Genomic DNA, 17,205 nt, shown 5'->3' on the forward strand with positions numbered 1-17,205 from the left:
TTTCCCTACCCCCTCGCTCCTCCCCGAGCGGTGAGTTTTCGGTGTAAATACCATTTTGTGCGGCGCTGGGGTGGGATTGGGAGGAAAGTGACCTATTTCGAAGGCCTTTTTATTGCTTCCCCTCCGACAGGCATGTGTCGGCTGATTCCGTTAGCCAAATAGCGTTTCCCAACCATTTTAATTTGCCAGATTAAAATATCTCGCCGAGGCTAGGCTCCTGCAACTCGCGTGTGGGTATGCCTTTAGAAATCTCGCTCAGTCGCCTTTACTGCAAGCATCTCGGGAGCCTCGGAGTTCACCTTTGTCACTGTGGGAGCCAAAAAAAAAAAATAAATATAATAGAGAGAGATGCCTGGCTGCCTGTAACGTGCAGTTGTACCATTGTGCTGGGCGCGGTAGGAGAAACGGGGGGGGGGGGGGAAGGAAAAAAAAAAAACCAAGGATTAAAATGGTTGTTGTCAAACGTAAGATCTTTACGTGTCTCGGGAAGAAAACGACAGAACGGCGTTAGCCTCGAGGACTTTCATTTATTTTGTGAGGAAAAACGCTCGGTGTTGATCGTGCTCGCCTCTCCTGCCTGTCATGGTGTGGAGTGTTTCGCTGGCTAGCTTTCTGGTGGCTGAGGCGGTTAAATAGCAGTTGCGTTAACTAGTTGAACAAATCGTGTCCTTCACCTTTGCCTGTCGCGTTTGGAGAGCCCTTACGGCAGTGTGTCCGTGCATGGCGAGGACAGATTAATAAGATGGTACCTAAAGGTTTGGCTGCTATTGATTCCTTACTATTAATGCTATTTATAGAGCGTGTGACATGGCTCTTGTTTTATGTATTTGGATAGAGGTTATCGGCTTGGAATGCTTCAAATGAGATGTTCCCAAAATACCACCCCTAATGCTCCATATATTGTTGAATGGTATAGCTCAGATCCCCAGAGTCTGAAAAATAGCTTTGGTGGACAGCACGTCATAATAGTGCAAATATTGTGGAAAACCGTGGTATATTTTGACACTGGTGAAGGCTTGTTTTCACTTTTCAGGATTACAGAACACCAACTTTTGTTGCAATAAATGCAATTTTAGATACGTGATCCTTGAAACGACTCCGAGTCTACGTTTTTGTTTCTTTTGCCCCTGCTCCTAGTGAGCGCGTCGTAGTTTCTGCTACTTGTGTCCAAGGACAAACCTAATCAACGACTGGTTCGAGCCTTCACGTTAGGTTCTCCACAACATTGGCCTAGTTCTGGCTGGTGCCTTTGCCATTTTTAGGACTCCTCTTCCTTTTATCTGTTGACTCAAATACATTGATAAACTTGAACCTCCATTTATCCTTTGAACTTGAGAGAATGTTTTTCTCCTCTGTTAAGAATATCTCACTGAAGAGAAAGGGGTTCTGGCAGAACAGCTTAAATTAAATTTAGTCTTGTTAAAAACTGTCTGAAGTAAAAACTCCTTGGGTAGTTTGATTTTTTTTTTTTTATTTCTTTAACCAGGCTGAAATTAAGTGCTGCATGTAGAGGAGCAGATGTTGGAGTCAAAATTATGTACAGATAAGGTGACTTAGGCCTCAAGTTAGACTACTGGAAAAAGTTATCTGTCATGTCCTTCCATTGAATTCTGCTGAAAGCTAAGTTGGAGAATTTTAAATCTTTACTTCCATGTAAATAACATTTCCATTTGTGCAGCTTTCATCTGTGCCTTATCCATTATAATTCATCAGGTTTTGTCACTAGAGTAAGGTATTTTTAATGTGTTGTAAGGTAGCCCCAGTTTTTACGCTTGGTGAAATGTATCAGAAGAGAAGCAAATATCACACCAATAATTACATCTTCAGATGTATCCTAGTAGTGAATTTCCTGTAATGGGGATGTTTTGTGGAGAACAATAGGTATGGCAAAGGATTAAGAGATTTGTTTTAAAGATGTCGTAGGTAGCTGACTCCGCAGCAGAGTTCCCCCTGGACGCAACCTGTGCGTTCCCACCCGTTACCCCAGGTGGTTCCCAGGTACTTCGTCTTTGTGCTAGTTCTTTTCCAGCAAAGAAAGACTGGATGTGCTGCTTCTGTTTGCTCTGTCTCCTGCCTCTTTTGCAAGGATATGCTTCTCTAACTTTGTAGAGATTACAGAATGTTTGCAAAATATTCCTCATATACGTTTATTGGACAGTATACGTGTTTGTCAAATAAGAAAATATTTAGGGTTGTTCTGGGCCTCTGTGATCCAGAAGCAGTAAAGAAGCTGTGATAAATATCTCTTCTCCTATTCCACTCTCAATGTATTTTGGAGAACACTTGCATAATTAATAAGATCCTATCTTAGAAGAATTTTCTCTTCATATTAAAATCCCTTTAACTACGTAACATTACGTTGAAGCGCACACCAGAAACTCTGAGGACCTCTGGCTGCTGGTGTTAGCAGTGGTGACCCCGGCTCATGTCTTCTGAACCACGATGGTGATGGCCATTGTGTGTTCCCTGCCCAAGTACACTGTGGAGTCTGAAGGTTTTTTCGTTGTATTTCCTTACACAAACCTGGACAAAGGGGAGAGGTTTAGCTCTGGACCAGAGTCATGCCTGCGTTAGACAGTGTGCTGCGCCTGGCAGCAGGGTTGAGCTGTGGATAATGTAGGTGCCCTCCCTCAGTCAGCCAGGTCTGAGACATTTGTTGTAGTGATATGGAGAGGAGTATTTCATGCCCTTTGAGGTTGTTGGCCATCCTTCCTTTTATAACTCATGAGCGTGTCCTACTCCTCTCCGCAAAATGCTCGTTCTTGGCCGAACGGTGCAGAACGAATCCCCGGTCTGTGCCGTCCTGCGCTCTCCGGTGAGTTCCTGAAATGCTAAAAGCCGGTTTAGTTGTGTGGTGCCATCTCCCACCTGCTTTTCCGCGAGTGTCACGCCAGCGACTCTGCTCTTTGTCTGATCCTGAGCTGAGCCCCTTCAGCCGCACCAGCAGAAGGCTGACCTTGGGAGAAATCCGAATGGTTTGGTGCTGGCTTGGTGAGCTGGGCCGGCTCAGCGCGCTGCCGGTGAGCGCGGGGACAACTGCGGGCGCTGGGCTGCACGAGAGCCAGCAGCTGGATGGAGCTCGTGCTGCCCGCCACCACGGCAGGACCCAGGAGGAGCACTCAGACATAGGTGCTCGGTGGCACCTTCTCCAAAACATGTAGTAGCTAGGCTTGGGGATTCTTTGTTTTTATTGTTCTGTGATGGGCAGAGGAGGTGATCATGCCACATTGATTTCTGCGTGGAGAAGAGACTGGAAAAAAATCCACTGGATAAAGGGTCAGAAAACCACTAATCCCCTCGTGTGAAGCTCCGGAGGGAGCTCAGCTGTGCAGAGCTGCAACATAAAGAGTGAAAACAGAACCTAAAATGTAAAAAGGTGAAATGAGAGGTGAAGTGCAAAGTATCTGAGGGGGAAAAGTGTGCACAATACAGGAGGGAAGGATGGGGAGCTGTTTGAAGCACGGGTGGCTTTTAACACCATATTCCTCCCTCCTTATCTAAGTGCTCATTTACAGCACAAAACATGGAGGCAGAAAGACTTTCTGAAGGTCCTTAGACATTAGGCAGCATAATGGGTGCTCCAAACATGGTTTCTTAAAGCATTTTTTTTAATATTTGATGATCGCTGGAATGTCAGTCTTTTTTATTATTATTTTTTGAAATTACCAAAGGGAAGCCATCGAAAAGTTTTAATACTTTGTTAGAAATAATTACACTGGACACTCTTGACAACTTTTTTTTTTTTTTTTTTTTGACATCCTGCTAAATCTTCCTGGTTTCTTTGGCAGAAGAAAAGGCAAAGTGGCCACTGTAAACATACCGCAAAATTGCCAAAGCAGCAAGAAGTTTTCTTAAAACAGAAAAGTTTCACCAATTTAATCAGTGTGCTGAGCCCAGATACGCAGATTTGGTTAGGCACCTACCTGCTAGCTTGGAGACAGGGTTTCTTTCCCTTCTCTTAGGGGTACGGTGAGGACAGCCCAGCAGACTTTGTTAATACGAGGTGACGGCTTCTTAATAGGAGTGGACAGGAGGTGATCGCTCTGCCTGTTGTATTGCTTGGCTGGAAACCCTTTTGATTTTTCTCTAGGGGTTAGGATGGGGTGACAGCACAAGGTTTGCATATTATGTTTTGTCCTTAGAGTGGAAGAGGCTAAAAGTGTTTTGTTTTGGGGGAAAACTTAGATCTTGGGGGAAATAAGTGAAAATCACAGAACTTTAAAGCTTGGCTCTGCTGTTTTCTGTGCCTTTGATCTTCTGCTGACCCTTAGTGCAGTCCTGGGTACAGCCATGCAAATGTTTTATCAGGGTGAGATGTAACTCTATAAGAACAGTTTTTTCCTGTGGTCATCAAGAGTAGGGTGCTTCCAGGGCAGGCTGCTGTCAGAGTGTGGGTGAGCGGTGTCGGAATTTGGTTAGAAGCCTTTGCTGTGTGTCGGGGATGCCAAGCCATATTTAAAAAGTGAATTGGGATGTTTAATGTTAATCGCAGAGCTTTTTGCTGGTAGCTTTTGGACTGAAAGCCAACGTGTGTTTTACTCGCTTTCTTAAAATGCAAATAAAGCTGGTTTCCGTCTTCCTCTTAGTTCAGCTAAACCTAGAACCCCTTTTCCTTCCCTTTAGTCCGCTGCTGTTCACCGGGTCTCCGAGTGGCAGCATCCTTCAGGATGAGCACCTCTCCTTGTGCTGCCGGTTCAGCTTCAGCTCGTTCTGCCCTGGGCTGACTTCTAACCCGAGGAAAGCCTTGGGGTCCAGGACCTTGGGAAAGGGGAATATGCGGATGCACGTATATAGAAAGGATAGGGAGCAATTCTTCTAACAGTTTTGGGCTTGTTCCCCATCCATGCGTTCAGCCTGTTGTCCAAGCATCCACAAATCCTTCCTTTTCCCTGCCATGCCACTGCTCAAAGGCCGTAACAGACCCACGGGCCCGTTCCCAGGGAGCTGTTGCACTGGGATTTCTTGGAAAGACTCGCATGTGGCACTGCACATGTTCGCTATTTTGGTTTCCCTCCCCCTTCTTAATATGCAATTGTTCCTTCCCGCCTCGGTCCCCTTTTAATCGTTGCCTGTTCCTCCCTGCCCCAGCCAAGGAGACGAGAGGAGAGGTTATTTTTGCCAGCGCTGTTTCTCAAATAGGCCACGAGCCTGTGCAGTAAGTAGCGCGGTGACTTTCTCCGTGGGAAACCGTCGGTGACTGGGATTTCTCAAGCCGTGTCCCCCTGGCAGCGCGAGATGTTTCCTCGGTCGCAGCCTGCAGTTGTCACTGCGCTGCCCGAGCTCCTCCCAGTCCCCACTTCCTTGTAACCCAATCTGCAGAGAGATCATGGGATTTGAATGCGCCTCGCTTCTCCCCTGCTCCGGGTGTTTGGGTTGTCCCTGCGCTCCTCGCGGAGCGAACTCTGTGCCGCGATCTCCATTCCTCTGGCTTTGCCTGTTCCAAAAAGCAGTTGACAGTTGTTAAAATCAGTTCTGGGCCAGCCACGATTTGATGCAATTAAACTGTGTTAAATGCGTTCCAGAACTGTTTCTTGGCCTAGATAGCAAACTAGTTAAACCCTGGGTTTGAAATCTATTTCGGTAGGATTTGACCCTGTACCCTGGGTAAGCTCGCTCTCTACCTTTGTAGATCTCAAATACAGCACAGGGTCTTCTGCCTTCCCGTGTCTCCTGGGGCCTTTTTGTTACTCTTTGCTTGTCCAAGCCTTGCCTTGAGAATTACACGCTGGTCTGACCCTAATAATCTCACCCCACCACCCATAAAGACTAAATGTGTCGCAGCAATAGGGTTTTCCCCGGCACCAGCTGAATCAATACAAACCCCACTTCATACCTGCTCGGTACACCCTTGTATGGAGGCAGGCTCTGCGATGGAGGTTTTTGTGAACATTTGCCATTTTAATTAAAAAAGAAGGTAACCTAGGCCTCGGCAGAACCTCCTGCTGGCTTCTAGAAGTGCATATCAAAGTTGGGAAGGAAATAATGACGCGTTTCAGAGGCAGTGCCTTACTGAGAATGCCAAGCTCCATTTTTCTTATAGGTTAATTGCCATACAGGCAAACCCTGAACTCTTACCTGGGTTTTTGGCTTGATTTTCCTTCTTCCCTTTCCACGCAAAACCCCTCTAACTCCTTCTTTGAAGTATTTAGAACTGGGTTAGTCTCTGGCTGGAGGTGTGTGGTAGAACCTCGTGTTAATTCTTGCTGGGACCTGCCCGTTTTGCAGCAAGAATGCAGGCAAACCCATCTGAATGCTGATCATCTGTCCTTTGAGGAGAACGGGAGATTATTTTTCCTTCAGTGAACACACTATGTGGGCAGACAAACCCTAGAGCATCGCCATTCCACAAGCCTCGGGTCCCCGAGTCGTGCCCTTGGAGATGGGGGAAGGCTTTGTCAGGATGCTCGGGGCTGAGCTCCGTCGACCTGGGGACGGTCACCGCAGTTATTTCCCTGCCCCGGGACCAGAAGGTGCTGCTGGAAGCTGCTAGCTGAGGAAAACGGCCTAGGCTTAAGAAGAGGTCTCTGTGTGAGCTTTGTGTTCCAAGCAAAATACCTCGTGGAAGAAGCAAGTCCTCACCCAGGCTGTTACTTCGGTTTGCGTTGCACTACACGTTTTAAATTGATTTGCAGAACCAAGACTGGACAAAAGATTTATTCCTGACTTGACAATAACAAGCAGAGAGCTTTGGGTACTAGAATAACATGACAATTGTTTACTTAGAAAGGACGTGATTTATATTCACTAGCTTGTAATTAGTCAGGAAAGCTTAAAAAATAATTAAAGAATGATTTGTAGTTTATTAAAGAAGTGTTTTGACAGTCAGTTTTTGATGTATATATCAGTGTTTTTTTTTTTTTTCCCCATATTTTGGAAAAGCCCCTACATTTTTCAAATTCTTTTATTTAGATGGCAGGTGTTTTTTCTTAAATAGCCCCTATCTCCTAAAATAAAGTGTGAATTAATAGAATTAATATTTTCAACTGCCTTGTATTTTCCCCTGTTGCAGGACTCGATGGCCGTGGGCCATCACAGCCAGGCTGGTCCAGCACCAGGGTGCGTGTCCTCCTGCCCGTAGTCTTTCACAGTCTTCCCATTGCTCTCTCTGGTATCGAAGGCTAATAACTGTAGTGGCTATAAACCGGCATAATCACTGCGTTTTGCAGGTATCGCAAATATTTTTATGTTTAACTAGAAATAGATATCGTTAATATTAATATGGGGAGAAATGAAATATTAATACACAAATAGAAATTTAAGTAACCTGTAATACAGAAAGATTGTCTTAAATATGCGATGCTTTTATACTTTGCTCTGAGCTGGCAGGGTGATAATGGTAATCCCCAGTTCTTAATTTCATCCCTAAAGCTCAGGGTATATGAAATGAGCGATGAATACATATTTGTTTCACGTTTATACGGCAGGGACAGGGAGGTACAGGTGGAGCAGTGAGTGATTTGCCCAGCATTGCTGGTGACAGAGGAAGAAGGATTTGTCCCCTTGGCTCCCGGTTAACATCTGACCAGCCAGACCTGCAGGACCTCTAGGCTGTAAAGCAGAAGCCCAAGGTTAGGAGATGCTGGGGTGCTGGCGTGGGCTCTGCTCCGTGGGGTGTGGTGGAACAGCTCAAGCCTCAGGTTCACACCGGTGTCCCGGATCTTCCTCAAGTGCCTGACCTGCTCGTAGCGCAGCCTGCGAGGGGATTTTTGTTTCTACACATACTCACTATAGATTTTTCTCATCACAATGGTCATTTAATGTTGCTCATGAATGAGCTGGATAAATGTTGAAATTTGTAATATGGTACGTTACTATGATGGGACTCGTTGCCTGATTCGTGCTTTTTTTTGTACGTAAGTGTGAAAAGGGCCTTAAATATGCCATCGATCAGTCCTTAAACTTGATGAACAGCAAACTCGATCTTTTTGTTCAGGGAGCCAGTCACACCCAGGGATAACTGGGGACTGCTCACCTAAGTAAAAATATTCCTGTGTGTGTACAGTTGCAAGAAGTGGAGGTTGTCTGGACATCTTTGTGGAGATCTGCAGGGGCAGAGTGTATCCTTTTATCCTCTCTGTGCAGCCCCTACCACAGCTGTATCTCAAATCTCCGTAAGGGTCTAGATGTTGTGCAGTGCAATTACGTGCTGATGTTTTCGGTAAAAGAGCCGAAAGCGTTCTCACCTGATGTGCTAGGAAGAAAGAAGAGCTTCGAGCCCCTGTGCCTGCCAGGAGTCTGTAAGCGTTGGGCTCAGTTCTTTGCAAGAAACTTTTCATCTGTTCTGGATTCTGCTTTAGCGGTCTCCGCAGAGAAGTTTACAGCATTGGTATTCATTTAAAACATATCTGCGCAGTAAAATTGCTGTGGCTTATTTGGAAATAATCAAGCTAAGGATTGTATTGCTTCAGTTCTATTATTTTAAAACTCGAGTAACCAAAGCAGCATAAAGGCCTTGAAATTTGAGCCCGTGTGTGGAAGTGCTCAGTGTGCAGGACCTTGGTTTTCTGAGGGATTTCTGTTTGGTGTTGCCACAGCCATGGAGTATACAATTTAGTGAGTTCTCCTTTGTGAAGATCTGCTTTTAGCTTTGGAACTAATACCCCCTGTGCTAGTTTGAAATTGTTCCTACCTATTTAGCGTGTGCATTGCAAAATCTACCTACCTATTTACATAGGGGCTGGAGAAACGAGGGTGGTACGGCCCCGCATGAGTGGAAGGGGAGTATCGTGTGAGTTGTGATCCTACTTGTCTGCTTATGGTCTGGTTTGGAGGCATCGAGCACCTGCTGATTTAGGGGTTTTCTGTATGTGATTTCATGCCCGTGATTAGCATTTCTAAGGACATGACACATAGGGCCTCACCACTGAAGTATGTTCTGTAAATACATAAACAGAATTACAGCGATGGTCATTGTCAGTCTGTCCTGACTGGTTTCCAGAGGTAACCCAACAGGACACGGCATGCTTCGCTGGGTCCGTGTGATATAACAGGTCTCAGGCTTGAAACTTCTGAGTAAAATTCCTTCCCTTGAATGGAGTTCCCACCTCCTTTCGATGCTTCCTCAATGGCAGTCGTTTGTCTTTTGTTTTTAATGATTAGGGCAGGATATTGCAGTATTTAGGTAGCGTATCCCAGTGCCTTACCATTTTATTGTTCAGAGACTTGAAGTCAAACTCCGCAGAACGCTTCAGCTGCTTCACAGAAATCTGTGGTTGCATTTATCTGAAACCAACCATTTGCTTTGCCGGGATTTCTCAAGGTAGAAGATGACTGGTAATAATAGGACTTGTAAGTTCTGGGAGGTGTGAGAGGTGTGGTATGATGGCATCTTTAAAAAGCTTTTTCTGGACAACATCTGAGAGCAGTCCCTGGTTAGCTGATGTTATCATTGCAGCGTTGTCCCTAAGTTAACAGCAAGGCCGTGTTTGTTTTGCTGTTTGGAGAAACTATTAGTATTCTGCCTGAATTGAGCAGGCTGCTAATAATACTGATTAGCTTCTGCATAAGGTGGAGATGGCAATCTCATTAATTTCGTATTTAATTACCAAAAAATCAAAGCAAAGAGCTCTGGAATGATTTGTAACCATTGTGCTGTTCAGTAGCTGTCAGTGGAGCCATGTGACCTCCACGTATTCAATATTTAATTCTATAATTTTCCTGTTTCTTTTTGCTTTGCTGGATTTTTTTTCTTCCTTTGTGTGTGTGTATTTTTGTTTAAAATTAAGTCATAAATTGTTAAGAGCAAGGAAGATGGTTGTGTAGCATCTGGTTTGGTGCCTTGAATCTCCACGAAGCATCTTGAAGATTTTCTTCAAAGATTTTGAAGATATTTCTCAGTTCAAGCCTGTTATTTCTGAGCCTGCCAGCCATGTCGGTCTGTTGAGCTCAGGTTTGACTTGAAGGATAAATCTGCTGGTGACGTGGGGCAGTCAGCTCACGGGCTTCTAGCACGGACCTCTCCTGAGCTTTAATAAACACGGACAAGGTATGAATGTCTCTTCTCGGCAGGAAGCAGGGCTTTCCTGCTGCAGATGCTGCTTTCTGCATGCATGCACATCTCGACATTCCCCCGTCTCTGGCGTAGTGTATTGTACTTGCTCTGCAAGAGAGCTGCTTCTTAGAACGCTTACCTCATGTGGAAGAAATAATTTTATCAAGCTTTGAAGTAAGAGCAGTTTCAAATTTACAGCGACTTAGACGTGCTGCGCTCTGCTTTGTTCCGTTGTGGTAGAAGCCACTTGCCTGTGTAACTTGAAAACAATAATAAAACAGGCATAAACAAACATAAAACAAGGTAGCATTCGAGGTATCTTTATAGCGAGCAGTAACTAAACACCTTTCACTTTATTCTGCCTGGCCTGGAAAGCATCAGGGTTGTCGCCATCCGCTTTGGAATGGCTGCTCTCATGGGCAGGAGCTCCGAAGGGGAAATTCTTCTGCACGGACATGTGGAGTTGTGAGTTGTCCAAACGTTAACAACTGCAGGCAGCCCGAAAGTTTAAGCTTTTATTTGCCAGAGAGCTCCTTCGCTCTTGTTTGGGTTTTGCTTTTTTTTTTTTTTTTTTTTTGGACGTGTGATGTCATCATTCTGCGAGGTCCGCGCTCCGGCGTCCTCCAGGAAAACAAAACAGGGGACGAGACCGGAATTTCAAATGCGAGAAAACAAGCAGATCTGATTCTTCCTCTCCTCCCGCCCCCTTTTTCTTTGAAAGGAGCTTTCAAGCTGACTTTTTACAGCAGGAATTAGTTTCATAGAAAAAAGAGCGTTAGGAAGCACGGCTATTTCTCTTCAGTTCTTACTATCAAGTTCTCCAAAATAAACTTTCCTTCCTGCCTTGCGTGCTGTAGGTAGTGAAGGATGCGATGCCTCTTGTGCGCCAGATGCAAGTGGATGGCTATTTTATAAATAGCCAAGGCCTTTAAATATCCACGTCCTTGCCTCAGGAATCTTTTTGTCTTTTACTATAACTTTTCTTTGTTTTTCACTATTTGGGAGACATGGAAGCAAGCACGGTGTAGTGGCTTGTTGCCACGCTTCCGTTAGTTCCTCCCAGAGAACTATCCCATGGAGTTTTTAGGAAATCATGGTACTGCCAGCAGCCTTCCACCGAGGTTACTGCCAGCCCTGGCCGGGGTCAGGGGAGCAGCCAAACCCGGTGGTGTGACTGCTGCAACCAGGCTGGAGTTGGAGGTGTCCCCTGGTTCTTCTTGCTTTTCGGGAGCCCTTCAGTGGCCGGGCAGCCACTGCCTTCCACGTACTGAGCCATGCAGCCCACGTAAGCACCGGCACGTTGTTCTTTTCCAGGCTAGGGCTCAGTCATAACGACTTTGCAAAATAATGTGCAGAGAGGTGTTTTTCGGTATTTGGAGGATGTAAACTCTGAGTATTGGTCTTCAGAGGTAGGTTGGGGTCTCCAAAAAGCTGTCCAGATGCAGTAAGAACTTTGGGTAGCGAGCAGGGCTGGAGCTGATGCTCTTTGCCCTGGTGTGTTCAGGAACCTTAATGAGTTCTTGGTTGCTCTTCATAGCTCGCGTCCCAAAAGTAAATACTGTCTTCTGGCATGGCGTGTTGGGTTCTCGGTAACTCCCTGTGCAGCTGGGCTGCATGCGGTGTGAGCGAGCAGCTCTCGCGTTTTGCTGGCCGGTTGTGAGGACAGTATCTGCCCGAGGTATCGGGGCTTGTCCTACTTTCCCTGCTCAAAATACAAGATCCTTAGCATGTGTAAAATGGACACCTGACTTCCCCTTGGTTTATTAGCCAACAGGAGCAGTCAGCAAATAGGTCTTCCTTTTAAATATTGAAACTTGGCTGTTTTTTTTTCCCTAATTTGTCTGTTCCTCCTGACAAACAAAAAGCATAATCCATCATTCCAATCTGCTGAAAAAGAGGCCTCAAATTGCCAGGTATGAAATTATGCTGCTTGTTCACTTACCAGTAGGAAACGGCGTGCCAGATGTTTTAGAACCTACAAAGAAGAAAGTTCTTTGTACGCGTGATGTTAGCATTCGCAAAAGGTGTCAGATTGACAGCCTTGGAGATTGTGGGGATTGGAATGTTATTTATCCCTAGAATAGGTGCAGTGCAGACTGCAATAGTGCAAAAATTTCTTACCTTATTCTGCTGTTACACCCTACTAGTGCCCTTCAGAGGCAGCCTCCAGGGGTGAGGAACACTTTCTCTGTGCCCGTTTAGGTAGTTGGCTGCTTTGATGAAACTGCCAAAAGGATATGAAGGTGGTGGTGGTGTTTATTTTTGTGATGTGGGTGCTCGTCTCTTGAAATCCAAATAATGAGAAAGGAATTCACTAACATCTGCCTCTAAACAGCTCCTGCAGCAGAGGCAACCTTCAGCCACCATGTTCTCTGGTCGTATACAGGCTGCCGGGCTCAGGTGAAAAGATGCTAGCCATCCTAATTCTGTCGTTCAGTGAGTTATCCATTCTTCTGCAAAGCTGTAGCACAGAATCAGGTAAATAATGCTGTTCCTTGTTTTAATAAGCTGGGCACCGGATGAAACTTGGAAAAAAAGCAAACAAAACAGCCCAGACCTTGTTCATTTAACAGTTGGCATAAGGAACTGGACATCAGGCCTTTCTGTTTTTGCTGTGACCTTGTGTGATCGTAGGTCACCTCTTATTCACATAGCTTACATCTTGTTTGTAAGCTAAGAATGTTTATTGCAACTCTGCTAAGCACCCGGCAAATATCAGGTGCTTTTTAAGTGTCTGTAATGAAAGTCTTATTCTGATGTTCCATTGCAATTTTGCCAGTTGAATAATACCTCCTTAGGATAAAGTGCTGAAAAATAAAAGAACAGGAGAAGGAGCACCGTGTTCTGACCTTGCCACACTTCTCCAGACCCACTGTAAGAGAATAAATGCCAAAGACCTGTGAATGGAGATACCGTAGGTGTGGTCTTACCCATCCTGCTGCGCTGACACGGTTGGTTGATGTTAGTCATGCAAAGCCATCTTCCTCATTCTGCAGGCTGCGAAACAATAGATCTGGGTTGTGATCTGCTTGCTTCAAGCTGTGGTGATGGTATGTTTGAATACCATCGGCTAATAACGTTTCAGCTTCAGAATGAATCGTCTTTATTTCAGAGATATGGCTTTATTTTACTTTGAACCAACAATTAAAAACCGTCAACCGCAGTGCAAACCGTCATTTCCATCCCAAAAGGCAAACCTCTTTGTTAAAGCTTTCAGTGTTCAGCAGGACAAAATTTCTAATATTGCTTCTCAGGATAAAATATCTGTTATGATAAAATTTAAATATGGATAGCTATCATTAATTAAGCTGGACTTTAGGTAACAGCTGGTCTTCTCTAGCAAAATTCCATTAATTCCATCACAGCATTTTTCACTTACTTTTTAAGAAAATTAGATTTTTCTGCCTCAGAATAAGGACTAGTTCATTGCTGTCAGAGCTGACTGTAAGGCAGATCCTTTGGTACTCTAGGAATGAGGAGCATCATAAGGAACCTGGACAGAAATGGTGACAGTATTGAACTCTAGCGCAGCCAACTTTTCTTGTTTTGTAGAAGTGTTCGCCAAACCCTCCAGGAAAATAGGAGGGTCTCTGGGAGGCGTCGTGAGAAAAGCGTAGTGTTTTGTGTGAATTTGGGCCCATCTGCTAAAACAAAAGCGGAGAAAGAATGCAAAGACCTGGTTCTAGGAAAAAAAAAACCAACAAAAAACTAAACCACAGCAGGCAATGTCTTTTTGAAAACTTCTAACATCCCCCAGCAAGGTCTGTCCCACTGCTCTCCTGGGGCTGTTCCCAGGCTGCCCTTGTCCCTTGATGGTTTACTTCTTCCATATCTTGCCAGACCCAGACCCTTACGTGGCGTATCGGTGGACAGTCACAAGGAAGCTCTTCCGACCACACAGCTTAATCCCACTCAAGCTGCACGGAGTGGTTACAGCTCTGGGCAGTTGCTCCTTTGTCATCTTCAGCCTCTGTACTTCACGCGATGGTGTGATTGTGTCTCTGAGTTGCACCGCTCAGCTTTGCCCAAGCCACTGCCTCAAGACCAAAGACTCTTCACAAGAGCCACGACTGCCAGCCAGCAAAGCGCAGGCTTCGAGCTCAGTCCTGCCAGTACCGAGTGCTTAAGGAGGGGTATGAGATTATTTTAATTGGCTTTTCCTTTGCAGTGCTGTTCCTTTACTGCATCTCTCAAAGGTCAGCCTCGGAAAAGTCACCTGTTGGCAGCTCCCTGCTCACGCAAAAGCTGAGGCCGGAGTCCTTGAAGCAGGCAGGACAACCTTGTTCCAGAGAGCCAACGTGAGAGCAGGGTCCACCATATCTCAATTAGCCTTTTATTTAAAGGCACAGAAAATAGTCTTCTCCATCGACTGAAGCAATCAAATTTTGTTCACCTCAACTAAAGGGGAGGAGCGGAAGTGGTCGCTGATTTATTTTTTTTTCATTCATTTGCTTTTGTGAATGATTGCTGAGAACAGCTGGATTAAGCAGCGTTGTGTGCGAGCGCACGAAGAACCTGTGAAATGTAAAAGTGTTTGGATCTGTGCTGCTGGAATAGACCGATTTCTGATTACAGCTTTCTGTCAAATTTAGGATGGATGTGTTCCTACTGTAGCTGAAATTGCCTTTTCAGCCTTAAAATACTTTAATGCTTACTAGGTACATGCAAGGAACTTAAGCGCTTTCTTTCTCGCTTCAGTCCAGAAGAAAGTGCAGCTTGGGAAGAAATCTTGCTTGGGAGCAGAAGAGTTGCTGTACAGGAGGAACGTTTTTGGAAGTATTTCCAGTCAGGGCCAACCTGCATAGAATGGAGCTTGGCCATTAAAACCTGCTCTGTGGACCTCGCTTCCGAGTTGTTCCAAGTATTTCCTTCAGGTGCAAATGTTCCCCTACCTCTTTCGTGCCTTATATTCAGGGCAGTTAGTAATGCTGCCAAAACAAGGAAAGAGCCAGCTAGCTTTTTGAAAGCAGGCTTTTGGAGAAAAGATGTCCTCGTTTACCTTCAGCGTGTGCACAATGACGACTGAACCTGTCTTTCTGGTGGAGAGGCAGTTAGGCAACTGGGTGCCTAAGTCCATGGGTTGATGGACGTTTTAGTAAACCCTCTGTGAGGCGAGTTCTGGTGGATTTCCTGGGCTTATTTTGCTGGAAGTCATTCCTCTCCTCAGTTTTACAGAGCCTGCAGGTACTGGGATTGAACAGACCCATAGCACTTGGGCACTCCATGGATGTATCTCCTTCCTGGTGGCACACAGAGATCACAGTGATACAGGCTGGTAAAACGCGCAGCTTAATTTTTATATAAGCTCATCAGCACAGAGATTCCTTGCATTTGCAAACCAGCTGCTGCTTAGCGGGGCCCACGGGGCGCTCCCGGAGCACACGGTGCGGTGGCAGCAGCGGTGCAAAGCAGCACCGGGCGCTGTGTGGGCAGTTTGGAGCTGCTGGTGCTGGCCAGGCCCAGGGCTGCAGGGCTCAGGAGGACTTTTCCCTGCTGTAGAGGCTCTCGTTTCCGTTTCCTAGACTGTCGGGAATCTCTGTCCTGCGCGCGGTGAATCATTCCTGGATAGCACCCAGGCAGCGTGGAGGAGGAAGGCGCCTGGTGTGAATGCAGGGAGGTATAAAAGTCAGATGAGAGAGGGGAAATAAGAAGAGTAGTGAGATGGGGACTGCAGAGGGATCGGAGACGGAGGAACTACGGTTGACGGAGAAATGGAGCCGGAGGTTTGCAGAAGAGGTGACTGGGGAGGTGGGGAGGGAGGCAGCGAGCGGAGGTCGGTTGGCAAGGGGGGTGGCAGGCTCAGTTCTGACACCTTCTAATTCTGGAGCGCTTGCCTTTGTAACCTTAATCATTTTGTTCTAATACACTAGATAGAAAAATTACATTATATGTTCTGAGGAATTTGGTTACTATGGTAATGGGTATATAAGTACATAAGAGATAAGATGTCAGCAATCAGAACAGCTGTAATTTAGCACACAAACCCGTGACTGCCTGAATTTGGGGAAGCAGGCCGGTACAAACTTCTCCTGCTTCGATCTCGTGTTTTACTGCCGGCACGTCTGTTCCCGTGTGAAAGTGACGTCAGAGCTCCTGCAATAAATCTTTCAGTTTTATGGAATTTCGGCAGACGTGCCCGAAATTTCTGGGTAAACAAACCACATACCTCCCTCTGTGCCAGGGGAGCGAGGTCTCTGTATTCCCACCCGGCCTCTGCACGTGCAGACCCGGGGACAAGTTAAAAGGGGTGGCTGTCCCCATGTGTGGAAACGTAAATGGGACTGTACAAAGTGCACGGTCATCCAGTAACAAGAAACGTCCTATATAAAACTGGTTTATCAGTTAGAAATGGAAGGATGTGAAAGATTTGAGTATATCCATTGATAACATGGTGATTGTGAATGCTGTGTGGCCGGGAAATGTGCAGATGTGGAGAATTTTGATGTTAAAAAAAAATGCTTAGTTCGGGGCAGATGTGTGGAAGGACTGCTGGGATGGTCTGGGAAGTGAATGTGTTGTAAAGGGAGGCAGAACTGGCCCGCTTTTTTGAGCGAAGGAGACACAGCACATGTCTGTACTTGCCCTTATCCCTCAGTATTGATAAGGGAAGAGAGTTAACTGTTTAAGCTTTAAAGACAGTGCAGGAAAAAGAGTGAATCAGTGTAAACTGGCACATAATAAAGACAAACTGTAAATCACTCCTAATCAGTTATTAAATCGATTCCTAATCAAATAGGAATGGGGTTCTGGAGCAGCCTTGTAGTCAGGGTCATGGCTTTAAGAAGTCCTCAGGGAGCTGGCCATTAGCTGATAACTGGATTCTGTTGTATAGTCACTTAAAATAGCAGGTACAGGACTTGACAAGACCTTCAGTCCTCTGATCCTAACTATCCGATGGAGTCATATTCTGTGTCGGAGCCACTGGCACCCAAATCGTTGTGTGTAGTAGTTAAGAAAAACATTTTCCCCCATGAAACCAAATAAAACTCATCAAATGTATGAGGGTGTGCTTGTTATCTTAATAGGCACTGAAAGCTACTTCTTTGTTAGTGGAAGAGAAGTAATCTAGGCCTTGCAGAACTTGCAGGAGAAGCATTGCCTCAACTAGGTAAAATCTTGAAAAAGATGTTCTTTGTTGGTGTTTTATTTCGGTTTTAGGTTGTTTGACTAATCCTCTTGCTGTGTGCTATTTAAAAAGTTTTCCTGCTCGGTCA

At 45.5% G+C, this 17,205-nt stretch overlaps 1 protein-coding gene across 1 annotated transcript in view; it reads left to right on the top strand.

Annotated features, from left to right (window-relative positions):
• TAOK1 (TAO kinase 1) overlaps positions 1-17,205 on the top strand; it is a 70,390-nt gene that overhangs the window by 1,144 nt on the left and 52,041 nt on the right. The gene's annotated exons all lie outside the window — the stretch shown is intronic.

This window comes from Anser cygnoides, chromosome 18 (genome assembly GCF_040182565.1).
Source record: "Anser cygnoides isolate HZ-2024a breed goose chromosome 18, Taihu_goose_T2T_genome, whole genome shotgun sequence".
In the NCBI taxonomy this organism is placed as follows: domain Eukaryota; kingdom Metazoa; phylum Chordata; class Aves; order Anseriformes; family Anatidae; genus Anser; species Anser cygnoides.